The sequence below is a fragment of the Chenopodium quinoa genome, unplaced genomic scaffold (assembly GCF_001683475.1).
Source record: "Chenopodium quinoa cultivar QQ74 unplaced genomic scaffold, ASM168347v1, whole genome shotgun sequence".
NCBI lineage: Eukaryota > Viridiplantae > Streptophyta > Magnoliopsida > Caryophyllales > Amaranthaceae > Chenopodium > Chenopodium quinoa.
This window is the reverse complement of record NW_018745260.1, coordinates 674712-684847: the sequence shown is the minus strand read 5'-3', so window position 1 is coordinate 684847 and position 10136 is coordinate 674712. Positions and strand designations below refer to the sequence as shown.

Genomic DNA, 10136 nt, shown 5'->3' with positions numbered 1-10136 from the left:
TTAGAGAGAGAATAGAATTAGATGATTGTGAATCCATAAAAACAGGGAGATACGACTCCTATTTATAAGAAAATAGCCCGGAATTGATAGAAACAAATCAGAATTTGTATCAGAATGAAAGTGCTGCTTGTCGCGAGCGACATGAATCATGCATGGCGACTAGCCCTGTCGTTTTTGCGACAGGCTTGTCGTTATGCAACATCTTAAAAGATAAACACGCTTTTGTACGGAATCCTTTTTCTTCATATAATTAAGCGATAAAAACTCCGTTTTATCAATTTTAAATCAGATTTATCATAATAAAACACTTGTATTATTTCAAACCAAATTCATTATTTTTTCTTAAATATTAATTATCAATCTTAATGTCATTAGAACTCAAAATAACCTTCTAGACTTTTCTAGAAGATTATAATCAATCCTAATAATATTACGAATAATAATTAATAGGCCCTCCACTAGATCATTGGGCCATTAAACCATTTCAGACCCAAATTAGTATTTGGACCATAACTTCCTCATTATTCATTGGCATTGGGCTTATAATATATCATTGGAAAGCTCTTTGCGAGCCTGACCCAACTACACTATTATTGGACCCTTATCATGGACCAAGCTAAATTCGACAAGCTATTTTCATAAAATAGAGTTCTTTTCAAAAAGAAAAAGAAAGATTTTTATTAAAACAAACACATCACAAGACCCTTCACTATTTCACCTCATTCGATAATCACGCGACGTGAAATGTATTCATCACTAAATTTTTTTTTTGGGGAGACATAATTGGGTGTCTACTGGATGGGGTTGCAAAACGAGTTGTGGTGGTAGGGTGGCGCCGGAAAAAGGAATGGGGCGGCGCCAGCGGAGGATAGATTTGGCGGTGGTGGGGTGGCTCTGACAGAAGGTGGCCAGCTGAAATGTTGGCTGGAGGTGGTTTTCTTATTTAAAAAATTAATATGTTATTTTTTAAAATTAATTATTAAAATAATTGTAAATAACCAATATGATGTTGACACGTAGCATACTTAATCCTAATGACAAACAAAATTGACTGAAGTTAGTCAATCATGGTATTTTGCGACAATTCATGAAACTCAAGTGTGTATGGTGAATATGAAAAAAATTATGGGTATTTTGTGAATAAAAAATTTAATTTAGGGGTATTTGGTTCAAATTTCGTCAATACAAATACATATTTTGTTAGGTGTCTGTTAGGGAGTTACAATGATATGGATCAAAATCGCAAACCAACCAAACTTAACCGAATTAACAATTTAGATCAGTTTTTTTTTTTAAATTCAATTTATATCGGTTTGAGATTTTTAAAAAATATGACTTGTGGATCAATTTTGTTTTCGCCTTAAAAAAACAAAAAATTGAATTTCAAATAACATCCCAATTACTCCATCCAAATTTCCCTTTATATATAAACCCCAACGGCTAAACCCTAATCATTTCCAGGGATGTCAATGGGGCGGGGCAGGGTGGATGTTGGCCTTCCCATCCCCATCCCCATCCCCACCTAATATTTTCATCCCCATCCCCGCGGTGGGTCCAATTTTCATCCCCATCCCCGCCCCACCGGTTACAACTCCAAAACCATCCCCGCCCCACCCCCCACTTGGATATCCATCCCCACCTAATCCCCACCAAAGACCCGCCTAATCCCCACCCAAGATCCACCTAATATCCGTATCTCAAATACACAATCTTACATAATTAATACGAATTATAAAATAAAACATTCTATACACATTTTTGTGTTATAATATAAGTGTTGTACAAAGTATTATAATTAATATTGTATTTCATGTAATTATTTTATAAATAGAATAAAAATATGTAATTTTGCTTTAAAAGATATAAAGATGTGGGGATGGGGCGGGTACGAAGTGGGGCGGGTGAGGCAGGGCGGGGCAGGTACAACTTAAAATCCACCCCCGCCCCATCACCCATGACGGGTATGATTTTTATCCCCATCCCCGCCCCACCACCCGCCAAACCGAGACCCATCCCCGCCCCATTAAAGCGGGGATTGGGCGGGTCTCCTACTTGACCCGCCCCACTGACATCCCTAATCATTTCCCTCTCTTTTTTTAGCCTTTCTCACTCTTTCCTTGCGGCAACATTGTTTCCCCTCCTTTTTAACTAAATCATTGCCTTACGACCATTGGCAATGCTCAATCTTTCACTCTTTTCGGATTCGATGGTCCCTCATTATTCTCCCACATCCTCCTTCCACCGCTTCCTTTCTCACTCTCAGTTAGTTAATCTACTCTGACGGTCCTCAACGCTGTTCGTCATCTGCTCCCTTTCTTAACCTTTAATTTGTTTTTAATTTAGAATTTGGAAGGCTAGTGTATGAATTTGTTGTTACATTTTTGTTTTGATTAAATTTTGAACGGTGGTGTATGTATTTACTTGTTAGGTTTTGATTTTCTTTGAATTACGAATGGTGGTGTATAACTTGTTTGGTTTTTTTTTTTTTTTTTTTTTTTTTTTTTTTTTTTTTTTTTTTTGCTTTAATATGAAGTACATAAATTTGCTTGTTTAGTTTGATCTTTCGTAAATTTTGGTTCGGTTTGGATAAGATTGGATTAAATCCAAATTTAGTTGGATTTAGTTTCAAAATTCAAAACCGAATCAATTCGGTTTGGATTAGATTTGATGTAAAATCACTAGTACATAATTAGCCTTAAGTAACATCCAAAAAGTGGTACATAAAACAGTAAAAGTGTTATTATAAATAATAGGTAACACTTTAGTAGGTGATACATCCGTCTATGTTACCTAAGGTTTTATGTAACACTTTACGTAATGTTTGTGTAGACACCTAAAAATGTCTCTCTAAAACCAAACTCGATGATAACCAACCTTTCACTATCATTATTGGTCGGGTTGACTATTTAATCTTTAGAGTGCTTAATCTATATTTCAATTCAATAAAACAGTAAAAGTGTTATTATAGATAATAGGTAACACTTTAGTAGGTGATACATCCGTCTATGTTACCTAAGGTTTTATGTAACACTTTACGTAATGTTTGTGTAGACACCTAAAAATGTCTCTATAAAACCAAACTCGATGATGAGCAACCTTTCACTGTCATTATTGGTCGGGTTGACTATTTAATCTTTAGAGTGCTTAATATATATTTCAATTCAATACATTGCATAAACCAACTCAATTCTTAGTCCATTTCCCTAAATCATAACTTACTTTCCACTTTTCGTGTTCACATCACAAAATCCTTTCACTGTCATTATTGGTCGGGTTGACTATTTAATCTTTAGAGTGCTTAATCTATATTTCAATTCAATACATTGCATAAACCAACTCAATTCTTAGTCCATTTCCCTAAATCATAACTTACTTTCCACTTTTCGTGTTCACATCACAAAATCGAGAGAAACTGATTTTGTGGCCCTATAATTTTTGATCAAATTATTATTTTGTTGTATAGAAATTTCAATAAGCTTGCCAACGATATATCATAAACCCAATTACGAGCTATAACGAAAAATGTATTACAGAAATACAAAACACTATCCAAAACTGACAATGTCCCACTATTTCGGCCATATCCTTTATTCTACAAATTTTTTAATTTGATTCCAATTGGGTTAGAAATTAGATTTCAAGATCTTTCCAACGACATATTATTTATCTTATTTCGATTTCTGGATCAATATATATGATAAAAAAAAAACCGCAAAAAATGCTGCACATCGCAAGAGTTTTATTCCGATTCGAATTCGGATCTTTTCTTGATTCTATGACCCTTATTTTCTTCATAAACACAACTACAGAAAAAGGCAAAGAGACCCGTTGAAATATGCATGACAAACCGCCTTTCAAGGGGTCTCTATCTCAGGGGTCTCTTTGATTAACAGACCCCCCCCATGAGGAGGGTCTATTTATGCAGACAAAACGACCAATTGTCTGTGATAACGGGTCTGTTATCTAAGTGATAAGATTGATAATTAATGAGAGAAAGAGACCCGTTGTTTGAGATATGGGGTCTGTTTAGTTGTATGAAACAGACTTGCCAAGTTAGCTAACGAGTCTCTTTGGTCAATTTTTTTTTTTTATGCGGTTTGCATTTGAATTATTTTTGTTTTATAGTGGAGTTTGTAATTTGTATACTTTATTTGGGGTAAATACAAATCAATCTCTCAGATTCACAAAATTTGTTTATCACATGATAATTTTGATAAATCTAACAACTTTTTCCATAAAAGTGAGTCCTATAGTGATGATGAGGATAAAGTTGTAAATGTAATCAATAATACGAATAGCAATGAACTAAATCAAAATTGAAGAGATAAAAAGAATAAAAATAAACCAACGTAAAATCCTAACAAAAAAACTGTATTGAATTTATGAAAATTTATATTTACAATTACATCAAAAAAAATTGGCAGAATTGATGAGCTAAATTAAGACTTGAGTACTCCATTTGCTTTGTGTGTTGTGATGCCATAAAGTAGGTAGATCTACAAAAAAACAATCATAATTAAAATAATAAATTATTATAATTGAGAATTCCACTAGAAACATTCAATAACAATAACAATATAACAAATGAGATACCAATACCACGATAACTCATCATAACAATGTCATGAAACTGATTGGATTTCATCATTCTTAATTTCATAAACCTTACTTAAGTAGACAAAGAATATATGCTACTTTCTGCTCAAAATTCCATAGTTTCACATGATAATCCAATCACAATTAATATTAATTAAAACAAATCACAGTAAAATATGAATCATTTCTGCATTTTCATGAATAAACTTGTTTTTAACAACAAAATAAATAAACTAATTTAATAAACAGCGGAAAAAATAAAAAAATTAACCTGAAACAATTGAACTGCAATGGTGATCAATCTTCAACAACTACCCAGAATACTCCCACAATCCAAAGAAAATGAGATATTAACAATAAACTTGAGGCTTAAATATAAAATTTAATTGAAAAACACAATCAACAGGAGGAGAAATACTGCACCTCAAACTAAAGAACCTTTCGCTATTATCTTTGTCATTACACTGCACCACTGTTATCATCGTCTTCGTCGCCATCGCTAGTTTTATATCCTTTGAATTAAATTAAGTTTTAAAAAAAACCAAATTCTCAGAGGCATTTCAACAAATAATTAGAGGGTAAAAAAGATAGAAAATATAACCATAGATTAGAGTTAAACCAAAAATAAATTCACCCAATTCAACATTCAAATTATAATAATAAAAAAAAAACGAGAAAAACAATACCAACACCACAAACCCACCGGTAAAAAACCCTGGCCACCAAAGAAAAATCTCAAAACTACTCAAGCTAAACCCAAAATCACCATTCACCACGAACTAACTCATAATCACCCCACCAAAAACCTGTAAAATCATTAAAAATAAAATAGAAAGGAAATATATCTTTTCAAACACTGTAATTTTGGCTTTTTGGCCAAATTTAACCAAGAAACTCTAGATTTCTAGAGTTTTCATGGTCAAAATTGACCATCAAATTCTTAAATATGAGCTTTATTGATGGTGGCATCAACGTTTTTTGCTCCTTAAACGCCGGTATAAGGAGGAGGAAGAACCGACCGTCAGCATTAAGGAGGTTGCATCAACGCTTTTTGCACTGGGAGAAAAATAAGATGAGAGGAAAGTGAAAGAGAAAGATGTAGCGGCGTGATGGAGGGTGATGGGAAATGGGGGTAAGGAGAAAAAATAGGGTTTTGCTATCAGGCCCAAGAAAAAGTTGGTTTAAGTGGTTGGGCCTTACAAACATAAGAGACCTGTTAAGTTAAATTACGGGTCTTTTATTTTTTTTTCCCTCCATCTTTCCAAAATTGTAGGTGGGCCCTTTGACACATAAAAGACACGTTATCTCTAATATTAGATCTCTTGTATTAAAGAGACCCGTTGTATTAACCAACGGGTCTTTTTGTAGTAGTGACAATAGAGGTCATATCACCCCTTTGTCAATCATCAACAAGCTTGATCACCAAAAAATATTCTCTCTTCCACTCTTATATACAAACAAATCATTCTCTCTCTCTCTCTCTCTCTCTCTCTCTCAATTTCTAATCCTTAAACCTATATTCCTAATTACATCATTCTTTCCTTCAACACTCCAAGGAGTCCATACTTGACCCGAGTTTCCATCCTTAAACCAAGGCGTTAAAGGTAGAATTAACTAAGGGTTTGGACCAAATCAACTTTACTTTTTATTAATTTAATTGTTTTAATTGGACTTATATTTTTTATTGAAGATACTAACAATTTATTCATGATGTATCAATTCAAGGAAATGCGAAAAGTGAGTAATCAATCACTTAATTACTCTTATTTTTATTCTTGTGTTCTAGTATCATGATTAGGTTTATTTTTATTTGATTTGACTAACAATTTATTGTTGAATTACTTTCAATATTAATGTTCATTTTATTCTATTATAATTTTATGATCACTATATTGAATGTTTAAAGGGAACATGTAATTGAATATCACGCCTAATAAGATAATTTGGACAACCGATTTAGGATCCTTTTAAATCTTGTTGTGTAATTAAAGTGATCACGATATTTTCGTATTAGGTGTTGCATTAATATTCAACCAATTTAGCATATTAATAGTTTGGAGCGAATTGAATCTTTGTTTGCATGCCTTTGAGATCACGGGAATTGGTTTTCACAATAAGAATCGAGTAGACGCCAATACGGGCGTATGTGACTCCATGACTCATTTCGTACATACCATCATCCCCGATCCTCCTTTCATGGTTCCGAACTATATAGAGTTAGTAATCTCATGGATTATGAATGGGGTGTAACCTTCACGAGTCAATTGTTATTGACTATCGTCGTACTTGTATTCGTGGTTGCCTTTTATGATCCATGAACGATTTACAAGTTCCTTAAAAAAACTTGTTGGCGGCTCCCTACTTTATTTGTTCCTAATCGTATACGTTAGTTCCAACTTCCTATGAGTGCCAAGCATATTCACCACATGCTTAACGTAGGCGCGCTTCGAATGACGCCTACAGTATGGTAACACTTTTAGACCCTGTTTTTAAAGACGCTTTGCTGAAATATGCTCTGCTCTGCTTTACTCTGCTGTACTTAAAAATAATACATAATATTGAGTTATAATATTAATAATTAATATTTAATAAATTAATAAAAAATTAATATTTAAAAAAAAATAATAATTAATAATTAATATTTAAAAATAATATTATTATTAAAAATTAATATTTAATAATAATAATATTTATTATTATTATTAAATATTAATTTTTTAATGATCCTAATAATAAAAAATTTAAATTTACAATAATAATATTATTAAAAATTAATTTAAACATAATAAATAAATAATAATTAATAATTATAATAATAATTACGATTGAATTATAATATATAATAACAAAAAATAATTAATAATAATAATAAATAATTAATATTTTATAATCATAATATTATTAATAATAGTACTTAATATTTAATAGTTATAATATTGATAATAATAATAATAATTAATATTTGATAATAATAATAATAAATGTAGTAGTAATAATAACAGTAATAATAATAATGATAATAATAGTAATGTTATTATTATTATTTTTATTATTATGATTATAATAATAATTGATTTTATTATAATAAAAATTAATATTTAAAGATAATAACTAATATTTAAAGATAATACCAATTATTAATTTCTAATAATAATAATAAAAATAATTATATAATAATATATAATTATTATAATTATTATAATAATTATACTAATAATATTTAATATTTAATAATAATATATAATAGTAGTATTAGTAGTAGTAGAAGTAGTAGAAGTAGCAGCAGCAACAGTATTAATAATAATAATAATAATAACAATAATAATGATAATAATAATAATACTAATAATAATTAATAATAATAATAATAATAACAATAATAATTATTATTATTGTTATTATTATTATTAATTATTATTAGTATTATTATTATTATTAAAATTATTTTTTTATTAAATATAAAAATTATATTAACATATACAACAATAAAAAATGTGAAATCAACATAAACATTGTGAAATTAAATTGATACAATTTCATAATATGCCTAAACTAACTTGTAATTTCAATTAATAACTTGTAATTTAACACATGCACAAAAAAAAAAAAAAAAAAAAAAAAAAACCACCGGCTCTAGTAGAACCCAAGTAACAACAACAGTAGATGCTCTAGCATGGTAGAATATGAAGCAGCAGCTCAGCAGAGTAGATTGTAAAGTAGTAGTGTGATGGGTTTCCTAAATGGCGCCCATTTGATGAGTATTTAGGCCGTCTTTACCTTCTTTTCATAGCTTTCCTTCTTAATAAATGTTTAGTTTCACGCTTTTTCTCTTTGTTTTACCTTTTCTCTTTTATTTTGTGGTTTTGTGCATTTCTATTATTTCTATTGTCTTTTCTCCTTTATTTTCTCTTTTTTCGTGGTTTTAGGTATTGTACAGGGTCCGGGTCTTTGATATTGGTTGTTTTCCAAGTTGGAAGATGCTTGTGGATTAGGCTCATAGCATTGAGAAAGATCAAGATACAAGGAAGTGGGTGCTCCAAGTTCTAGCTCTTACGCTTTCGAGTCGTGCTCCTATGAAGAAGTGGTGTCGAACCCACCAAAAGAGCTCCTAGCTACTGCCTCTACCGTTATGCATCATCAGGAGTTTCCAGGTTCATTATCAAGTGCACAAGCGACAAAGAAAGTCAAAAGAAACCTAGATCGGATAGGGCGCGCATCGCAGCCGTGTAGCCGCGCCGCCCAGCAGCGCAGGCGCGCGTAGCTTGTGCGCGAGCGCTCCTCCCCTGCTTTCCAGCTTCAATTCGATCGATCTCGTTTCCGCGCCTCCATAAATACCTTTTGTAGGAAGTTTTTATACATAATTTTAATCATTATTTTAGCTTAGTTGAGAGCTTTTCTCTCTAAATATAGGGTTAGTTTAGGAGTAGATTTAGAGGGAGAAAGTGAGGAATTTCAATAGTGATTGAGAGATTGAAGATTCAATGGTGACAATTGTGTTGAAGATCTTCTCTATTATCAATGAGCATTTCTAAATCTATCTCATTTTATTGCTTTGTTTAATAATCAAGTTTGTTTGGATTGATTTTGATGTTTGATGCTTGATTAGTGTAGTTGTTCTTCATATATTGTTGATTCTTGCTTCCTTAGTTATTAATTGATTAGATGATGATGTTAGAGTAGTTGTTTGGCTAAGGATTGGGTGAAACTTATATGATTGATTGATTGTGCTTAATTTGGGGATTATGATGATTAATCTCAATTAAAGTAATTAATGGAAATTGTGCATGTGTGTAATTCGATAGGCCTTAAAAATTATGCTAGATTGCATTGTGAGTCTACATTGATACGGACCATTGATTTGTAGCTCGCATTTGTCGATTGAGCTTTGTTAGTGACGTTCCTAGTTAGAATCTCTCATAGTTGGCGCTAGCTAGACCTCTAGGAGATATCTTGTCGAGCTCTTTTTATTTCTCTTACCATTAGTCTTCGTAACCATTGATTTGCATGTTGTTCCCGAGTTGCTACAATTGTCATGATTACTTGTTGATCCCCATTCCTAGTGTTTTATTTGTTTGGTTTCTTTGTTTGTTAGTTGTTAATGCTCTCTCGTTATCTTTGTCTTCGACCTAGCTTAGGCACATAATTGAGAGTGCTTGAACATTACTGTTCCTTTGGGTTCAACCCTTGACTTGCCTCTATACTTGTATTTAGGTTTGTTAAGTGTTTATAAATTTAGTTTGACCGAGGGAGGATTAGTCAACGACCTAGTTTTTGCCCTCGTCAAAATGGCGCCGTTGCCGGGGAACGGTGTCTATGTTTGAGTGTTTTTGATTGCTTGAGTCTAGATCTTTGTATATACTTTTTTTTATTTGATTTTTGTTTGTTTTGTAAAAAAAAAATAAAAAGAAAAGAAAAATAAATGGCGTCTATCATTTCCTCAATATGAAAATGAGCCTTTTTGTTAATATTTTAATAGACTTGAGGGACTTTTAGATTATATTGTTCTAGTCTTTGGGAGGTTTGTGAGGTTTGGTATTTTG

General features: G+C 31.6%; 1 long non-coding RNA gene across 1 annotated transcript; it reads right to left on the bottom strand.

The window, feature by feature from the left end:
• Positions 1 to 4350: 4350 nt before the first annotated feature.
• Positions 4351 to 5803, bottom strand: LOC110711356. The gene is made up of 2 exons (XR_002509343.1): positions 4868 to 5803; positions 4351 to 4496 (listed from the first exon to the last, which is right to left on the bottom strand). It is a non-coding gene; the product is annotated as an uncharacterized LOC110711356 (long non-coding RNA).
• Positions 5804 to 10136: the final 4333 nt, after the last annotated feature.